This window comes from Mus musculus, chromosome 11 (genome assembly GCF_000001635.26).
Source record: "Mus musculus strain C57BL/6J chromosome 11, GRCm38.p6 C57BL/6J".
Taxonomy (NCBI): Eukaryota; Metazoa; Chordata; class Mammalia; order Rodentia; family Muridae; genus Mus; species Mus musculus.
In genome coordinates, this window is record NC_000077.6 from 113,629,361 (window position 1) to 113,649,177 (window position 19,817).

At 48.1% G+C, this 19,817-nt stretch overlaps 1 protein-coding gene across 15 annotated transcripts in view; it reads right to left on the reverse strand.

Annotated features, from left to right (window-relative positions):
• Slc39a11 (solute carrier family 39 (metal ion transporter), member 11) overlaps window positions 1-19,817 on the reverse strand; it is a 405,350-nt gene that overhangs the window by 384,510 nt on the left and 1,023 nt on the right. The window lies entirely within an intron of this gene.

Genomic DNA, 19,817 nt, shown 5'->3' on the forward strand with positions numbered 1-19,817 from the left:
CTGTTCTTTTTGATACAGATGGGGGGGGGGGATTGGAAGGAAGAGCTACAGATTCACCTTCACCATTGCCACAGTTGGAAATATTCGTCTTTGAAAAAAATGCCTTTTCCCCCCCCTCACATAGGAAATGGCTCTAAGAAACTCAGAATGGTAGCAATCATTTCGGGAAGACAGGTCCGAGTAAGGCTATAGTGCTCCTGTCCCCATAGCTTGAGAAATTGCCTCCAACAAGGCTTTGATCCTAAGAAGCCACCCATAACCCCAAGATGGAATGTCTAAGCTGTGTCTGGGGTTACTCAGCAACAGGATGGTCATTTGAAGGCAGAAAAAAAGAGGACTTTAATATCAGTGATACAGGGCTCGGAGGTGATCTCACAAGTTTGAAAACCTATGTTCAATCGCCTGAATCCACACAAAAAAGTCAAGTGCAAGTCATGGGCTTGTGATTCTAGCAACGGCGAGCTGGGAGGTAGAGAGCCATGGACCCTTGGAAGCTCATTGGACAACTAGCCTGTCCTACATGGTGAAGATCCAGGCCAATAAGACCCTGTCTCAAACAAAGAATAGATGTGCCTAGTGTTCAACACTCAAGGCTGACACACCACACCACACCACACCACACCACACCACACCCCCCCACACACACACATACCCTGCCAACACATAGTATGCATATACATGAACACACACAACCCATACACAAACACACAAGATTAATAAATCATCCAGATAAGCCATCAGATTTCGTGATATGAAAATTTATGTTTTACCTGCTAGTCTACCTATATTTATAATTTAATTAAATTTTAAAAAATATGTTACTTTATTTTATACATATGAATGTTTTGCTGGCATGCATGGCTGTGTACCATGTGCATGCCTGGTGCCTGTGGGAGCCAGAAAAGGGCATTGGATGTCCTGGTGTAGGAGTTACAGATAGTTGTAACCTTGTGAATACTAGGGTCCTCTATAAGAACAGCCAGTGATATTAACCACTGAGCCATCTCTCCAGCCTCTGAAGCATCTATTCTGAAGATGACTTGTTTTCTGGATTTCTTTTATCAAGAAGGAGGAGGAGGAGGAGGAGGAGGAGGAGGAGGAGGAGGAGGAGGAGGAGGAGGAGGAGGAGAAGGAGAAGGAGAAGGAGAAGAAGAAGAAGAAGAAGAAGAAGAAGAAGAAGAAGAAGAAGAAGAAGAAGAAGAAGAAGAAGAAGAAGAAGAAGAAGAAGAAGAAGAAGAAATCTTTTAATGTAAATGTTAACACAGTTTTAGTTCAAAAAGTTACTCTTAGCTCCAATCCAACATTATGAAGACAGATCCGATGGATAAAGGGGAAGTGGATACAATAAAAAATAATACATCAGGGCTGGAAGACTAGCTCAGCAGTTAAGAGCACTTGCTACTCTTGCAGAGTTTGGTTTGGTTCTAAGGACCCACGTCGGGCTGCTCATCAGAACCTGGGACTCCAACTCTATGGATCTGATGCCCTCTCCTGGCTTCTGTGAACACCTGCACTCAGACGCACACAAATGAACATAATTAAAAGTAAAATAAATCTTTTTTTAAAAAATGCCTCGGATTGACTTTGTGATCCCTGATGGTGCGTTTTACAGACTACTACTCGCCTCCCAATAGAAGGATTGGAGCTGAATAACCTTGGGCATGGAGATGAATTCTGTACAGGGTTCGTGTCTTAGTTTAGAACATGCACCAGATGTGACGAGGACAGTGGAGGTGAAATGGTAGGAAGAAGGGACTCCGTGGACCCCGCAGCAGGCAGGGGGACTCCGTAGACCCGAAGGCAGAGGGGACTCCGTGGACCAGTAGAGCCTGTTTACTTACACACATCTGACCTCCTCTGTGTGGCAGAGCACAAGCGCTGCCTGCAGACACTGTTGGCTCCAGCTTCCCAAATGTGAGGTGTGCAGCATGAACACTGGGGTAGGTGGATAGGCAATGGCGGCTGAGGTCTATGCCCCCTCCACAACCAGCTCCAAGGGTGACTGTCCAACCAAGGGAAGTCACAATGGGTGAGAGTCGAGCTTTTCTGCCTTGCTGTAGAAGTAAAGCCTGTGGATCCAGGCAGTTGCAGGGTGTGGCTGAAAAATCTGATTTCCGCTTCTGGTGTGTGTGTGTGTGTGTGTGTGTGTGTGTGTGTGTGTGTGTGTGTGTGTGCAGCCTCTCAGGGTAAGTGCCGACAGGCACAGCTCTTGAGCTTGTACGTAATGACTTGGAATCGGTCACTTGACTCAACCACATTTTTTGCCAGCTTCAAAATAATTAATTCCCCGGCAAATGTTCTATCAACGCAAATCTTTCTTTTAGAGTTTCTTTTCCCTCTGTGCACAAATTCCTGGGGACAATCCCATTGGCAGAGTCTCTTCATTTCTTGTTTTTTTTTTTTTCCTAGAAGCTCATGTAGGGACGAGGATGGCAGTCTTCTGTAGCTGCCATTACCAATTGGATTCGGCAACCACTGGGCTGAGAATACTGTCTCAAAGACAAAGACGGCCCCCCATAGCCATGCCAATACTACCCACCCCTTCCTGCACTCAGAGGGGTTGAACACCAGTGGGTGAGCCACTTGTTCTCCTAGAGACGTCTCGGGCTGTTCGCATCTGGACTACGCCTGAAAACAGGGCTAAATATTAACCAAGCCCTAGCCAAACCCACTGGAAAGCAGTATTGATTCTCCTAAGAGTATACTGTCATTTAAATGAAATGTGAGGGTTGGATCCCAGTCTGGTTCAGGGAGCACCTGCCTCCCGTAGGACAGAGCCCGGAAGCAGGAGGGAGCTGAAGGCACAGGGTCAGCTTCCAGTGCAGATACCGAGCTGACACATGGGTGGGGGGCAGGCTTCACTTTGAAACCACCCCCTCCCTGACACAGGTGGGGAGGGGAGGGACCGGACTTCTTTGCTGGGATACTGGTCTCCAGGAGGGAGAACTGCTCACTTCGACTGCTCCTGCCACCAGAACCGGAAGCAGAAAAGGAACGTCCTGGTTTACAGATACAACTGTCTGGCCTTTTCACAAGGCCTGTTAGGAGATGTGATACGAGGGGCTGGAGAGATGGTTCAGAGGTCAAGAGTACTTGCTGCTCTTCCGGAAGACCTGGCTTCCCAGCACTGTGGCTCAAACAATCTTTGACTTCAGATCCAGAGAATCTGATGCCCTCTTCTGGTCTCTGTGAGCCATAGACATGCGTGTGGTATGCAGACATATGTGCAAGTGACACATCAAACTAACATAAAAAGATAAGAAAGAAGAGAGAGACAGACAGAGACAGAGACAGAGACAGAGAAAGCAAGGGGAGAGGAGGTGATACGATACAGGGGTTACTCATGAAGGAATCAGAAGTGCCGTGCCACGGCCTGGTCCATCTGCTATACTGTGGCAGAGACCCCAGTTGCCTAAGCAATGGAGAAGGTCCCTTGGCAGTAGAAGCCACTGAAGAAGAAAGTAACATGGAGGTCAACAGAGAGCTCAGCCCAGGGGCAAGTACTTATTAGTATCAAAGACCTTGTCATTCTTACATGCAGCTCCTCACAAAGAAGATGCTGTAAAGGGCTGGGGCAGGGGCCCCTGAGGGCAGTAACTAGTGCCGCAGAAGCAAAATCCACCATTAACTGGCTGAGGTAACTGGCCATCAATCGCACCATGGACAGCAGGGCACTAGCCATGCCAAACATGGTCAGTGACCCCTGTGCCTTATAGGCTAGGATACCCTGTCCCCAGAGTTAAGTTCATTGCCAAGGAAGCTGATATTTTCCCCAAAGGTATACAGTTTCTTCTATAAGACAGCTTATAGAAGAAAGTGCTTAGTCGGGTTTAGAGCTCCAGAGGGTTTGAATCCATGATGGCAGGGTAAAGGCATGGAGGCAGGAACAGCTGAGAGCTCAAGCCACGAGCAGGGCGCAGAGAATGCATGGGGTTGGGGTTGGGCTTTTGGAACCTCGAAGCTCATCTCCAGTGACTCGCCTCTTCCAATGAGACCACACTGCCTAATCCCTCCAAACAGTTCCACCAACTGGGGACCAAGTATTCACACATATGAGCCTCTGTTTGTGTGTGTGTGTGTGTGTGTGTGTGTGTGTGTGTACACACGTGTCCTCACGGGTGTGCAATTCTCATTCAAACCACCACAGCAAGAGACTCTGGCCTCCCTCGCCTGGTCCACCTCTATGGGCTCACACCATGGGCTTTCCGAGTACTTATTAGTATCACATGGGGGGTTGGGGGGGAAGATGATGTAACTCCTGTCTATGATGAAATGAAGTCTGGCCTCCAGTGTTCAAGTTTGAGGTCAATCAGTTAGCTGAGCTGCACCCACATGGCCATGTGAGCCTGCTAGAAAAGAACGGCAAGGAGCCTTGGCTCACAGAAGCCATGAAAGGAGAGAGGCCTCAAAAACACCTACTTTGGGCTGGTGAGATGGCTCAGCGGATAAGAGCACCGACGGCTCTTCTGAAAGTCCTGAGTTCAAATCTCAGCAACCACATGGTGGCTCACAACCATCTGTAATGGGATCTGACGCTGGAGCAAGCCGGCGACCAGAGAGAGCAGAGGTCCTAAGTTCAATTCCCAGCAACCACTTGGTGGCTCACAACCACCTGTAATGGAATCCTTTGCCCTCTTCTGGTGTACATAAAATAAATAAATCTTAAGAGGTTTTTAAAATTAAAATCAAAGTATATTTTTAAAGATTTATTTATTTATTATATGTAAGTACACTGTAGTTGTCTTCAGACACACCAGAAGAGGGCGTCAGATCTCGTCTCAGTCTCAGGACTTCCTCTGGAAGAGCAGTCAGTGCTCTTAACCGCTGAGCCATCTCACCAGCCCCTCAAAGTATGTTTTAAATTCCTCTTTTTAAGAATTTTAAGTCAGATAGTGGTGGCACATGCCTTTAATCCCAGGACTTGGGAGTTAGAGGCAGGTGGATCTCTGTGAGTTCAAGGCCAGCTTGTTCTACAGAGCAAATTCCAGAACACCCAGGGCTACACAATGAAACTATATGTTGAAAAATAGAAAAGAAGGAAGGAAGGAAGGAAGGAGAAGGAAGGAAGGAAGGAAGGAGGGAAGGAAGGAAGGAAGGAAGGAAGGAAGGAAGGAAGGAAGGAAGGAAGGAAGGATTCTATATTAGTGAGTGGCCCCTCATTCTCATAAACACAGCTGGGAACTAATTCCAAGGGGAACCACTGGAGAATCTGAGTCCCGTGCCTGATGGTTCAGAGCCAGGATCACCTTTTCTCCATCTCTTCCTCCTTTTGGACTTTAAATGGTTCTGACATGAGTTTAATCTGTAGCTGAGCCAGAGAAGAAGACCCTTAGAACAAATAGCTAATGAAGGCTGGGCTCCCATCTGTTCCAGTATAGAACAGGATATGTGCCAGCCCAGCCAGTCAGCCAAGTCCCAGGAGCCAAATCACTCCAGCTGATGAACGGCCAAAACCAAGGGATAATTCAACTGCCCAAAGACTGGAAGCCCCCATCCCTCTCGGGTTTCCAATTTGCCAAAAGCATCTCGCTAACAACGAGCAGCAGGGCCTAGGGAGATGGCTCAGCACCCTCGTGAAAGCATGGGATCTGAATTCTGATCCCCAGCACCCACGTTAGAGCCAGAGGCTGTAATTACTAGTCTGTAATCCCAGTGTTAGAGAGGCGGGGACAAGAGGATCCCACAGGATTGATGGACAGCCAACCTAGCCAATTGACGAGTTACAGATTCGATGAGAACTGTTGTGTCAAAAACGAAGGTGGAGAAGGGCTGAAGGGATATAGCTCAGGAGTTCTGAACACTTGTTGCTCTTGCAGAGGGCCTGGATCCACACGGAGGCTCACAGCCATCTTTAACTCCAGTTCCATCAGACCCTAGCACCCTCGCTGGCTTCTGCGGACACCAAGCAAACGTGCAGTCTACATAGATATATGCCGGCAAATATTCATGCATGTACAGGGTTGTTAAGTGGAAAGTAAGTAATGAAAACACCCAATACTGACCTCTAGCCTCCACACACATGGGTACACACATACCTACACACACACACACACACACACACACACACACACACACACACCAAATGGCAAGTAGAATGTATAAACTCACTTTTAAAATTGGCTTATAGTTTGTTGAACTTATGCTGTGCGCGTCTCTCCGTATGCTTCCTCGTTTCTAACCCACCCATCATCCCCTGGCTGTCACCAAAGAAATGGTGGCAGCCTTTTACAAAGAGGAGACCAGTCATTGTCAAGAGGGACTGAACATTCTTATGTGCACACACACACATACCGCATCTCCCTTTCCAGGTTTTGCTGCCGACATTATCTTGTGTCTTTTCCTGAAGGTGGTAGGGATGCTGTCTTTGGGGTCACCACCCATATTTGAGAACTGAATGGGGCCTCCCTTCTCCTTCTGTGCCCCATGGATTCGAGGAAACCCAGGGCGCCCAGGAGGAGCCTTTAGCAGTTCAGGCTGCAGAAAGAACCCCAGCTACATCATTGGTGGTTTCCATAGACATGGTGACAAGATTGCCATAGCCTATCACTAGATTCCTAAGATTGTTCTTACTGTTCTTATGATTTTCGACATCGGTTTTCTTGCTGATCTGCCATCCCTGCCCGCCAGCTTTTAAATGGAGAGCCTGAAACCACTTTCCTGTCCTTCCCATGCATCCGTTGCCTGTTTAACTTTCAGATACGCTGACCTCCATATCTGCCATTAAAGCAATTATACAGCACTAATACTAAAAAGCTAAGGGCAAACACTTCTTTCTTGGTGATTTGATTTTTAAACATTTCCAAATGTGCCGTCTATGAGGCACTTTCCAAGGAAAATGCAGTCGCTGAAGTCTGTTTACTACAACTGCCATGAAAACTCTCCCACCCCACCCTACCCCACCCCAGTCCCCATTTCCCTCTGGAAGAAAGCTTGCATGCTCAAGAAAATGGGTTAGCATCTTAACAAATTTAACCATCCTTTCATCTCTGTGAACTTGAACTAGAGATGGCGGGAGAATTTTGTCATTTGTTTGAAAACTCTCTGCCCACAGAAAGCCTATATGGGTGGAAGGAAAAGAAGGAGAGGGAGTGAGGGGGAGAAGGTGGGAGACAAGGAGGGAGGGAAGGAGGACGATGTTGAAAATGGACAGATACTTTCGGATCTTGCTTGCTTGGATCTTCGGAGCGTCAGTGCCTACATCGACTACATCGGATCCCACTTCAGGTCATGTAAACAGCACCGCCTGCTCAGTGGAGGGCAGGTGACGGGAGGCGCAACATCAAGCAGAGACTTGGTGGCAACCTAACTACGGAGAGATGCTGAGAGTTTGGAAACTGGTCCAAGAAACAACTTATCATCTCATTATCCTTTCTTCCAAATCCAAACCAATTACCAGTTGCTTAGATAGTCTTAATTATCAATTAGAAGCTGGGCTTAGTGACACGGCCCTGTAATCCCAGCTACTCAGGAGGCTAAGGCAGGAGGATCAGAAATGCAAGCCCTCCCTGGCTACATAGCAAGTTCAAATCATCCTGGGCAATTTAGCAAGACCCTGTCTCAAAAAGTAGCCCAGGTGTGGGAGTGCGTGCCTTTAATCTCAGCACTCAGGGAGACAGAGGCAGGCAGATCTCCGTGAGTTAAAGGGCTAGCCTGGTCTACATAGTTAAGTCCCAGGCGAGCCAGGACTACAGTGAGATCTGACTCAAACATAAAAAGATAAATAAAACAACTTAATTAATTAACTAAATAAAACAAGAGGCTGGAGAGATGACACAGTGCTCTTAATGAGGACCAGAGTTTGGCTCCCAAAGCAGGCGGAAGCTCACAACTGTGTCCTCTAGGCATGCAGTGAAGACGGTACTCATACATATACATAGGCAAAACACTTGGATACAATACATAAATAAATAAATAAATAGATTTTTTAAAACCAAACCCTGCACTAAGCACTTATGTGCCTTATCTAACTCAATTCCCAAAAGAGTCTCCTCTGTCTCTCATTCTACAAATGGGTAAACTGAGGCACAGCTCTGTGACTTCCCCAGAGCCCCGGCTCACCACGTCCCACCCTACCTGAAGGGTGTGTGCCCTAGATGAGTGCCTTCTAGAGCTGCACTGCAAAACGGGGGGTAATCTGCAAAACGGGGGGTAATCTGTGCGTCACAGAATTTTGTAAAGATCAGACCAAAGAGAAATATTTTCTAACGGGGCAGTGATGGTGCACACCCTTATTCCCAGGGCTCAGGAGGCAGAGGCAGATAGATCTCTGAGTTGGAGGTCAGCCTGGTCTACAGAGTGAGTTCCAGGGCAGCCAGGGCTACACAGAGAAACCCTGTCTTGGAAAAGGGAAAGGAAGGAAAGAAGAAAGGAAGGAAGGAAGGGAGGAAGGAAGGAATTTAAAAAATCAGTCACAGAAGTGTCCAATAAATTCTACATTCTCTTCACCTTCTTTATAATGATTAACTGACAGATTTTGAAGTAGGGTCTCACACTATGTTGCCCAAGTTGATCTAAAACTGCTTGGCTCACATGATCCTCCCACCTCAGCTTCTCAGGTAGCCGACTACACAGATGAGTGTCATTATGCCTTTGATTAAATAAAGCTGCGGTTTTATTTTTGCTCCCTTATTTTTTATGTGTGTCACTGTTTTGCTTGCGTGTGTGTATGTACACCGGTGTGCATGCCTAGAACCAGAAGAGGCCAGAAGAGGGTATCAAACCTCCTGGAACAAAGTTGTAGGTAGTTGTGAGCCACTGTGTGGGTGCTGGGAACTGAACCCAGGTCCTCAGGAAGAGCCACAAGTACATTTAACCCCTGAGCTGCCGCTCTGAACCCTTTTCATCTCCTTGGTTGTGGGATCATGGTCAGCCTCTAGAGCTTGGGGCTAAGCCGAAAGAGAAGCACCTTTGTCTTTGAGTCTTTCGTCTCCTGTGTCTGTCAGTCATGGGTCCAACAGAAACAGATGGTGCACTCAAGAGAAACGCATGCCACAACGGAAGGAACGGCGTGCACAGGAATGGGCGGTCATAAGGGAGTCAGCCAGGGATAGGCCCGAAGTCAAGGTGGACACTGGTTGCTTGGAGCCCCAGTTCATCCCTTGCACAAGCTAAGAAACCCTGTTTGCTCTTCTTCCTCCAACCCTGACCACAAGAAAAAAACTCTGGGCTAACACGTCATCTCTACCCATTTCCGGGTTTCCGCTATCCACCAACAAATGACCACCCAGGGGCTCGGCTTTATTTTTTTTTTAACCTTATATGAGCATAATCCCAGCTCATAGGTCATTACCGCCTGCCCAAAACCCATAAAACCTCCTTGGTTTGACCCAGGTGCGAGACTTCCCTGACCTCCTCGCGCCAGAGCGCCCTCTCAATAAACCTTCCCTATACTGCTGATTGGTCTTCAGTTGGTTCATTTTGTCGGCGGAGAACCCTATCAGATGCCTCAGTCCTGAGGCAAAGGAGTAAAGGAGGGAATGATGTCATAGAGAAGCATGAGGAAGTGAGAGCATCTAATTGCCACCAGAATCACAGTGGATTCCTTTGATCTCCCTTTGCGGGCCTCAACTGGAACCAGAGGGCAACTGAGACGGTGAAGCAACCGCAGGGGAACAGGGCAGCGAGGCACCGCTGCATAACTGTGGCAAGAGGCAATGGTAAGCACAGAATGCGTAGAGCATCCTCACAGTCATCCCCAGGGGCTCTGTTAGAATGGCAGGTGTGATCTCCGGCAAGAGAGGCTGAGGGTATAGCCTGGGTGACAAAAGTATTTTGCCAGCATGCATGTGGCCCTGGGTTTAGTCGCCAGCACTGCAAATAATAAGGTCATTAAATTGACAAGATCAATAAAGACATAAGAATAAACACTTGGGGGCTGGGGAGATGATTCCATGGATAGACATGCTTGCATAGCAAGCTCAAGGACCTGGGTTTGGGTCCCCAGAGCCCATTCAGAAGCAGGATACAGTGGTGCATGTCTGTAAGCTCAGAGCTCAGAATGGAACCAGGCAGAGATCCCAAGGCTCACTGCTCATCCAGGCCAGTGAGAGACCCTGTCTCAAAAAAATAAGGCGAAGATCAGCTTCCTCAGACACTTGATGTTGATCTCCGGCCTCCACCCATGAACCAGTGAGAGCGCACACACATAGGTGTACACACAAGCATGCACACACCCCACACGTACAAATAATAATGATGTTAATGAAATAAACACTTAGAGCAAGAGACAGGCAGGTGTGAGGGGTCCTTGGGGCTTCCAGTTGTGACAGTGCTCCAAATCCTAGAGTCTTCGGAAAATAACCCCCGGACCTCTGCAGACTGTAACAGAGATGGAGAATGGGATTTCTGGCCACGTGGGTGGCGTTTGAAGTGGGCAGCACCCAAGGACTCAATGCTAATCTTGCTCGGCATCTCCCTTGAGGAAAATGGCACCTCAGCGCATGAGTGTTCAAACTGCAGGAGACTGCTGCTTCCATCTCTACCAAAAGCTCAAATGAAAGCAAAGGCAAGGGGGCAGTGAGATAGCTCAGTGGGTAGAGACTTCTCCAGCAAGGTGGGGGCCTGAGTACAACCCTTGGGAGCCATGTTAAAATGGAAGGACCAACTCCAGGAGACTGTCCTCTGACCACACCGTGGCAGTTTACATACATCAATAATAATAGATTTAATTTTGATATTTTATGTGTTAAATCCTTGTCTTCATGTATATATGTATACCGTGTACATGGCCTGGTGTCTGAGGTGGCCAGAAGAGGGCATCAGTGTCCTGGAACTGGAATTATAGCTGCTTTGTGGGTGCTGAGAACCAAACTACACCCTCTGGAAGAGCAACCAGCGCTCTTAACCGCGGAGCTGACTCTCTAGCCCCAATCAATACATTTGTTTAAACGTCCAGGCCCTTCAATGATGCGTTCCAATGGCTGTGTTCTTCTTAATGTTCAGTTTAGAAAAGACCCTCTTGCAGTGGACCTGCGTTTGATTCTCAGCACCCACACGGCCATGTGGGCAGACAGAAGACATGTTGTAGGGACACGAAGCATCATGAACCACAAGCACATAGCGGAGAGGAGAGAGAGAGAGAGAGCCCTTTGGAAAAGGCATGAGGCTTTGAAACCCCAAAGCCCGCCCAGTGGCAAACTTCCTCCAGCAAGGTCACGCCTCCTAAGCCTCCCCAATCAGCACCACCAACTGGAGACCATGTATTCAAGAGACTGAAACCATGGCTAATATTTATCATTACAATCGCCATATTCAGTACAGCTGTTGTAGAGGGTGAATATGTAAACAGACTCATGCACAGTGCAGAAACTTGCAGGCAGGCGATCAGAAGGTTCCCGGGTAGCCATGTCTTCCTAACTCTATATACAACATCCACAAGTGCAAAGGTGTCTCACGCTTTGGGGGGAAGATGCCAATGTTGGATTTGAATACAAATGAACGGGTACTGCAGACCTAGTCAAAATCAGGAGGACATGGTCCCTAGCGGGCAGCTACAGCTGTTGTCCTGCTAGGTGGACATGATGTGCCTATCAAATTGCCTTCTGAATGATCATGTTTATGCTTATCCGATAGTGCTGCTGCTGTCCTTTGTGGTCTGAGGGGTTTCCTCCTGCGGTGGATGGCAGCTACTGCCAGGCTCTCGATTGGTCTAAGTGCTGAATAACCACTGAATGCTCCACCTTAACTGTGTCTCTGTACCACCATGGCCAAGGCTTTCAGAAAGTCGAGGAAGACCAGAAGAAAGGATGTAAGAGCCAGATGAAGAGGTGGAAGAGTCAGGAAACTGTCTTCCGAGATGCCCTGAGGCATGCATAGCAGTTGCTACTCATGTAAAAACTCATGGAGCAACAAGATCGAGTCCATCTTTCTGTGGGGATGCTAAATGGGGGAGGAGTCATGCAGCCCCGCCTCTTAGGCGGTTAACAGTTGCTGGGGAACCAGAGGCATTTCCCTCAGTGTTGCCAGTGGTTAAGTGGCCCATGTTCCCCTGAAGATGCTCCTGAAAGCAACCCTGATTAAAATCACCAAAAACGACCTCAAAGTAGACAGGGGAGGGTGACTAATTGGGAAAGAGAAGGGAAGGATGGGAGAAGGAAGGGGTGGAGGGTAACAAAAATGAATATAAGCAGAGTTATCTACACATATGAAATGAGAGTGAGAGGTAGTGTGACTATTTTCAGATACATTTTTTTAGCATGAAAAACCCGCCCATATACATCACTGTGTGCTGATGAGAAAAAAAACAAAAACAAAAAAAAAAAAAACAGTAATAACAAAACATGTTTGGGGCTAGAGAGATGGCTCAGTGGTTAAGAACACAGGCTGTTCTTCCAAGGATCCCGGTTCAATTCCCAGCACCCACGCGGTGGCTCATTCCCATGGGCCACTCCAGTTCCAGTTCTTTTAACTCTCCCACACTGAGATCCATGCAGGCAAAGCAGCAGCAAACACAAAATCAAAATAAATCGTGCACACACACACACACACACACACACACACACACACACACACACACACAAGCTTAGAAAGAACAATAGAGATGAACTCAACATGAATTTTCACTCTCTCCTTTAGAAATTAGAGTGAGAGGTGGTGTGACTATTTTCAGATACATTTTTTTGGCATGCCAAAAAAAAAAAAATCACTTAGTTACAAAGTTAAATTGCTCATGTATCCCCCAAATACTGGATGTCAGTTATGTGCCAGAGGCTGTTCTAGAAGCAGGGAATTCAGGAAGACAAAAGACAGTGCAGTTCTCTGCTCCTTGTAGTGGGAGACATTTGATTCGAAGTGTGCAAGCTGACCTGTGAGGTAGTTCCGGTGACGGCGCTGTTGCCAAGTCTGACAACCTGAGTGTTGTCCCAGCACCCCACAAGGTGGAAGAAGAGAAGAGACTCCTGCAAGTTGTCCTCTGACTTCCATTTGCACAGAATGGCACACATAATACCCCGTGTGTGTGTGTGTGTGTGTGTGTGTGTGTGTGTGTGTGTGTGTATGTATGTGTATGTGAGTGTGAATGTGTGTATATACATATTCGTGTATGTTTGTATCTATATATGTGTGTGTATATGTATATGTCTATATGTGTGTATGCATGTATATTTGTGTTTATATGTGTATATGTATGTATGTATGTATGTATGTATGTATGTATGTGTCTATATGTGTGTGTGTATAAAATACACAAATAAATGACCTTGGAATTTGAGTGCAGCGGCAAATGCTACAATGAAAACACATAGGCAGTAAAGGCTGGGGCTCCAGTCCCAGAGACAGACAGCTGACTTACATAGTAGCTCCTCGTGATTGGGAGAAAATTAAAAACCTCCCTGCCTCAATTTCCTGCTCCATAAAGATAAGAAGCAGGATCCAGCTCTGAGCACTGGTGGATGGAGAGAGCAGAGTAAGGATGCTCGCACAGTGAAGCTTGGTCAGTGTGAGCCTCTGTTATTTCACCTGCAGTGGTCCAGGTTGGCTTCCCAGCCTGGGGTGATCTGGCAAAAGGAACAGCAAGAATGAAAGCCTTAGGAGGGAGGGACCAAGCCTCAGCTTACAGAATCAAAGACCAGGGAGGTTGCTGATGGAGGGAGGAAGGAAGGGGGAAGAAGGAGGAGGAAGGAAGAAGGAGGAGGAGGAATGAGGAAGAAGGAAGAGGAGAGAGGAGGAAGAAGGAGGGAGAAGGAGGAGGGAGGAGGAAGCAGGAAGGAGGAGAAGGAAGTAGAAGGGATGAGGAAGGAGGAGGAAGGAAGAGGAGAAAGGAGGAGGAGAAAGGAGGAGAAGGAAGGAGGAAGGGGGAAAAGGAGGAGGAGGAAGGAGAAGAAAGGAGGAAGGAGAAAAGGAAGGAGGAGGAAGCACGAAAGAGGAGGAAGGAAGAGGAGAAAGGAGGAGGAGGAGGAGGAGGAGAAAGGAGAAGACTGGGCTTTGAAGGTCATTGCCGTTGCCTCTGACCAAATGAAAGGATGTTCTGGCTTTGTGCAGTAGATACTCAAGGCCTTAACCATTCAAAGAGATGAACAGAGAGGATCTGGCTGGCTTTTGCAGCAAGGAGCAGGAACTAAAGGGGAACAGAGTAGAAACTGGAGGAATTGCAGGGTAACTCTGGCTCCACTGAGACGCTGGTGAGTTGATTCACTGTGGTAAAAGCAGAGATGAGAAAGAACGGGTCCATGAGCCAGGGCTGGAGAGTGAACACTGGCTCTCTGCTTGGTTTGGTTCATAGGCCCTACTGACTGGAACATGGCCACTCCCAGGCAAGCATCTACTGCCTATTGCTAGTTTTACGTGGCTGTGGCTTTGACTGTGGCTATGCCACAGAGACCATGGGAGCTGCTAAGCCTTTAGCTCGATCCCTAGCACCACGTGAAACGGGTCTGTTGTGCGTGCCTATAATCCCATTGCACTAGAAGTAGAGGCAGGAGGATCCAAAGTTCAAGGTCATCCTTGGCTAGGTAGTAAGTTTGTGGCCAGCCTGGACTCCACAAGATCCTATCTCCAAAAAAACCACGACAACTTGCTAGATTTAGAGGTAGGACTCTGAGGCCATTCACAGAAAGACACGCTGGGGTGGAAAGGTGCAAGAGGACAAGCCAAAGTCAGACCCAAATAAATGTTCCCCGCAGCATCCAGCACACCGCCAGCCCACACGGCAGGAGCATGCGCAGCCAACACAAATGGAGGACCGCAGACCCAGGGAGCCCAGACATGCGGGTTCCTTCACCAGAGATGCTTGCCTAGCTGTTAGTGGAAGGTAATCTCTCAAGTATCTGCAAACAGCCAAGTCAGTTGCCAGGCCCTTCTACCACAAATGCCACCTCCAGCAGACACAGGCTGATAAATGCTGCCATAAAGATAAGAAGTCAAGATAGCGAGCATTAATCTCACTGGCATCTCCGACCAAGAGTAAACACCAAACATCTGAATTCCACTGGGCATGTGCATAGAATCCAGCCTTCTGTGCACCCAACATGGCTTCCACTGACACTCTCTCTCCTCTGCTTCCTCAACACCACCTCCCTCCACCCCCTTTTCTCCTTCTTTCTTGCTTCCTCCTTTAGCCAGAGCTAAATTTCTGCTTTCCATTTCAAGTGAGTATCTCTCTCTCTTCCTATCTTCTGTCTGAGCATGCACAAGAATGTGACTACCATTCCCTCCAACAGAAGGAATGGGAGGCACAAAGCTGACAGCCCTTTCAGGTCTATGTATGCATGCGGGAACACAGCCATCTCATATCTAGGAGGAGTTTGGTATGGGATGGTGCAGGGTCTGGATGAGATCACTCTCTAGCACACAGATTCCTACATGCCTTTTCCTGTGCATCCTTTATGTAGACACCTTGGCACTATATAACCTAAATGCATGGCATATTTCCAAAGTATCAGCTTTGAATGAGAGCCAAAGACATGGGACCATTTCCCAGGCCCCTGGTCACAGACTGCCCCAAGGAGGAGACATAGTATCTATTAAAATCTGTCAAAAACCTGTGACTGTAACAAAATACCAGAGGCAAACAACTTATAAAGAGAAAAGGGCTACTTTTCATCCAGTTTGAGTGATTGGTTGAACCTATTGCTTTGGGCCTGAAGTGAGGTAGCACATCACAGTGGGAGCACATCACAGTGGGAACACGTCACAGTGGGAGCATGTAGCAGAAAAGGGCATGTACCTTATGGCCCGAAGGTAAAGATCAAGCAAGGAGGGGGCAAAGATCTCACTGTTCTCTTCAAGGGAATGCTCTCAGTGACCTAAGAGCTCACATTAGACCCTACATCCCAGAAGTACCCTAGGGACAAAACCTCTTCTCTGGGGGGACTTGAGGGGGACACTCAATGTCCAAAGTAGAGCAAGATTCTTCTCTTTTAAGGATTATTCTGGCTAGTTTCCCATATTTGTATTAAAAAGTAAGGACAAGGAGCCAGAGAGTTGGCTCAGCCATTATAAGCACTGACTGCTCTTTCAGGACACCTGGATTCTGTTCTTAGCATCCTATGGTGGCTCCCAACTCTCTGTATGCAACTCTCAGAGGTTCTGACACCCTCTTCTGGCCTCCGTGAGCACTGCATGCATATAGTGCACAGACATACACGCGGATGAAACACCCACATGCATAAAATAAAAATAATTTGATTTTTTTTAAGTAAGGAAGAGCCAAGCAAGGTGGCACTCACCTATGACCCCCAAGCATTCAAGAGGCTGAGACAAGAGAGTCTTATGCTCAAGGTCAACCTAGAACTATACAAGGAAACCCTGTCCCCTCCTCCACACACCCAAACTACAAAAACAGAAACACAAGCATGCCCTCTCACACCTGCAACCCTAGCACTCCCGAGGCTAAAGCAGGAGTATTGTAATGGACCAGCTCTGGCAACGTGCTGAGCTGCAGGCCAGCCTGAGGAGAGGAACAAAACAAGCTGAAGAGAAGTCTTTCCCTTCAGTGTCCCCAGTGAGGCAAGGGTACACACGGACATGCCTAAAGAAAAACACAGTATATCCCCAGCTTGAAGAGACAGCCCCCCTCTAGTGTCCTGATACTTGCCCAGCGGGTATGGCTATGCCGTGCCTCCCCAGTCTGTCAGTGCAACTGCAGTGATCTCAGCTCAGGTGGAATGAAGGAAAAACTGTGGGGACCATGTGAACGCTGGTCCGCTGGGTCATCTTAACGTTCTGCAATCTTTCTTTAAAGCTAATCAGGAGACTCCAGTAAAAGATAAGGACTTCTAGAGCTGAGCTAACCCACAAGTCTCTGAAGACGAGTGTCCCTGTTTGTTCTTCTGTTGCTCAGATCAAACATCCTGGCCACAAACAACTTGGGAAATTATTTCATCGTACCGAGAGAGAATCTCTTGTTGTCTGTGGGAAGCATTACCTATCAATAAAAAGCCCATGGCCTATTAGCCATGGCAGGAAATAGGAGGTGGGAGTTCTGGTAGGGAGAGAGGAACTCTGGGATAGAGTCAGGTTTGGGAAGAGATTTGCCCCCAACTCTGAGAAGACAGACACATGAAACTGAGGAAAGGTAACTAGCCATGTGGCACTCATAGAAAAGAATAAAGGGATTAATTAGTGACAATCTATTAGAAGAATTGTGGCCTAGGCATTTATTCATAAGTAGCAAATGTCAGAGTCATTATTTCGGGAATGTGGGCATGAGTGGGAAAGCCCGTGGTGACAACCTTTCACTTCTGGATCACAGTCCGTCACAGAGGGCAGTCAGGACAGGAACAGAAGGCCGGAACCTGGAGCAGAGACCATGGAAGAACATTGCTTACTGGCTTGCTTACCTCTCTTATAGCACCCGAGTCCACATGCCCAGGAGCAGCAAGACTCAGTGGGCTAGGCCTTTGTACATCAATTAGCAATCTTACAAAGTGCCTCATGGACACACCCACAAGCCAATCTGAGCAAGGCCATTCATCATTTGAGCATCACTCTTCTCAGGTGACTCTAGGTCCAGCTGGCAGCTGACACCCTGACAACAGGCCTCACCATCGACAGGCTTGGTGACCTCACCTAGGTTACTCAGTTCGATGGAACCTTAGCTGTCTGTAACGCCGCCTCTGCGTGGGATCCTTGTGAGAAGCAGAGAGGAAAGATGCAAAGGGCCAGTGATGCTCTAAATGACAGCTAGGGTTATGGAGGAATGCCTCTTTGATTTCAAGAGCTACAACTTAAAGGTTGAAGCTAGAAGGATGAAGGACTGATACTAGAACTCAGACTGAAGGGGCTGGAGAGATGGCCCAGCGGTTAAGAGTGCTGGCTGCTCTTACAGAGGACTGGAATTTGGTTTCTTGCTCAGTCTCCCGTGACTTCAGCTCCAGGGGATCTGAACTCTTTTTTGGTCTCTGTAGGCACCGCACAAACATGCCCAGACACACAAACGCACACTCATAAATAAAGTAATAATAAATTAAATTAAATCAAAGCTTCACTCGACACATACTTACACCTGGTCATAAACTACACTAAATGACAGCAGCACCCCTGAGCTTAAGCAATGTCTGTCCCCAACATCCTGGCACAGTGACTCCTCTAGCTGCTTGGGCTGAGCTCTTGGCCCAGTTGCTGGTTTGGATAGTTCTGGCTGATAGGCAGACAGCATCAGGAAAGGAGGGGGCTGCTCTCTGGGTGCAGAAGTAAAACCTGGAGCCTTAGAGAGCAGAGCCAAGGACACATCTCCCAAAGGCCTGGGGAGCTTTCCCAGTGCCCAGGCTGAGAAGACATCTGGAAACAGCCCCGAGCAGCAGTTCTTCTGCAGGCAGAGAGGCAACCGTAGCATCTTCAGGCAGGTCTGATGAACTCAGCCAAGGAAACAGCACAAAAGACGGAAAAGCAAATGCCGGTCTCAAAACACATTGGGCAGAGTGGCCTTTGCCAAAGCCATCATACAAGAAGCCCCTAGTCCCACATGGAACTGATCATAGCCTATCGTGTTCCCCTCAGTGTAGGAAAGGTGTTAGCTTACTAACTCTTGGGGAACTGGAAGCTTGAGGAATAAGTGTTAGGCTCCCAGGGCAAGCTACAGACCACGGTTCTGATTTTCAGAGAAAATGGATGTATTGATAACACAGTGAGCTGCTGGGCAGGATGTGCAACTAAGCTGAAGAGACAGGAGCAAAGAGAGGGCGAACATTCCTAATCCAAGGTATACCACAGGGTGATCCAACCTGCAGATACCCATCACCAGCGCTGGCACCTGAAACTACAGCTGCAGCCACTGTCCCTGCCAGTCCTGCACACTAGGTGTTGTGGGTGAGACCTAGCCTCTACAAGGCTGAAATCCCTGCACCAGGGCATCGCTGCCTTCAAAGGCCCAAGAAGGTCTTGTGGACCAGTCCCAGGCCCCAGGCTGGCACAGTAGGTGCAAGAAGTCCTGGGGAAAGTTTCTGCCTGACAGAGAAGCGCTTCCAAACACGGAAGACAGATTCTGCAGGCTCAGAAGCAAAACAGCACCAAAGCAGCCGGTAGCGCGGGACTATAGAAAGGACTGCACGTCACCGCTGCGCCACCAGGGGGCGCGCTGTGCTGGGGGAACTCTGACGCGTAGGCGGTATCTCAAGCCAAGTGGCTTGAGTTCTGAGTTAACCCCCTTCCCCGAGGTAAGTAAAATTCCCTGGGCTTCAGTTGTGCATAGAGCAGGGACTCTTCTTGCTGGAATGTCGTAAGTAAACCCCCTTATTTAGATATCAATCTATTGCTGTGACATTTGCCTCGAAGTAGTGGCAGTGGTGAACGGGAGAGAAAACCCAGAGGCTGTCTGTGGTACAGGGCTGCTGAACACACAATACTGTTTTCTCTGTGTTAACATAGGAAAGAATTCTTCAGCAAACTTTTCCAAAACGAAGGGCCCTGAACGGACTTATGAACAGCAAGCCAGAACGTCCAGGTTTTCTTACTGGGTCAATCTCAGGATGTCCAATCCTCTGGCATCATGGACTCCCCATCGTTCTCCACCACAGGAGGCCTGTAACAGGGAAACCCATTTTGTGGCCACTAAACAATATTTAAATAAAATAGAAGACCCAGGTAACAAGGTGGACCACAGCCGTCACTCAGATCTCCAGCTGCCAAGTCCTAAGGGAAGAGTCCCAAGGCCCAGTCCTGGTTGCTGTGATGGTCTATCGAAGGCAAAAGCGTGCATGCATGTAAGACCGACAGCAACACGACCATACGTGCATCTTTACCATAATGAACCCCACGGTGAAGCTCTTCCCTCCCCAGGAAAGGGTTTGGGTGCGACGCAAGGGGCTCCGGGCCACTAAGACTTTGACCACCAAGTACAACCTTAACTATTTCGCTTCTCTAAGGAAACGAGCGCTCAGGGT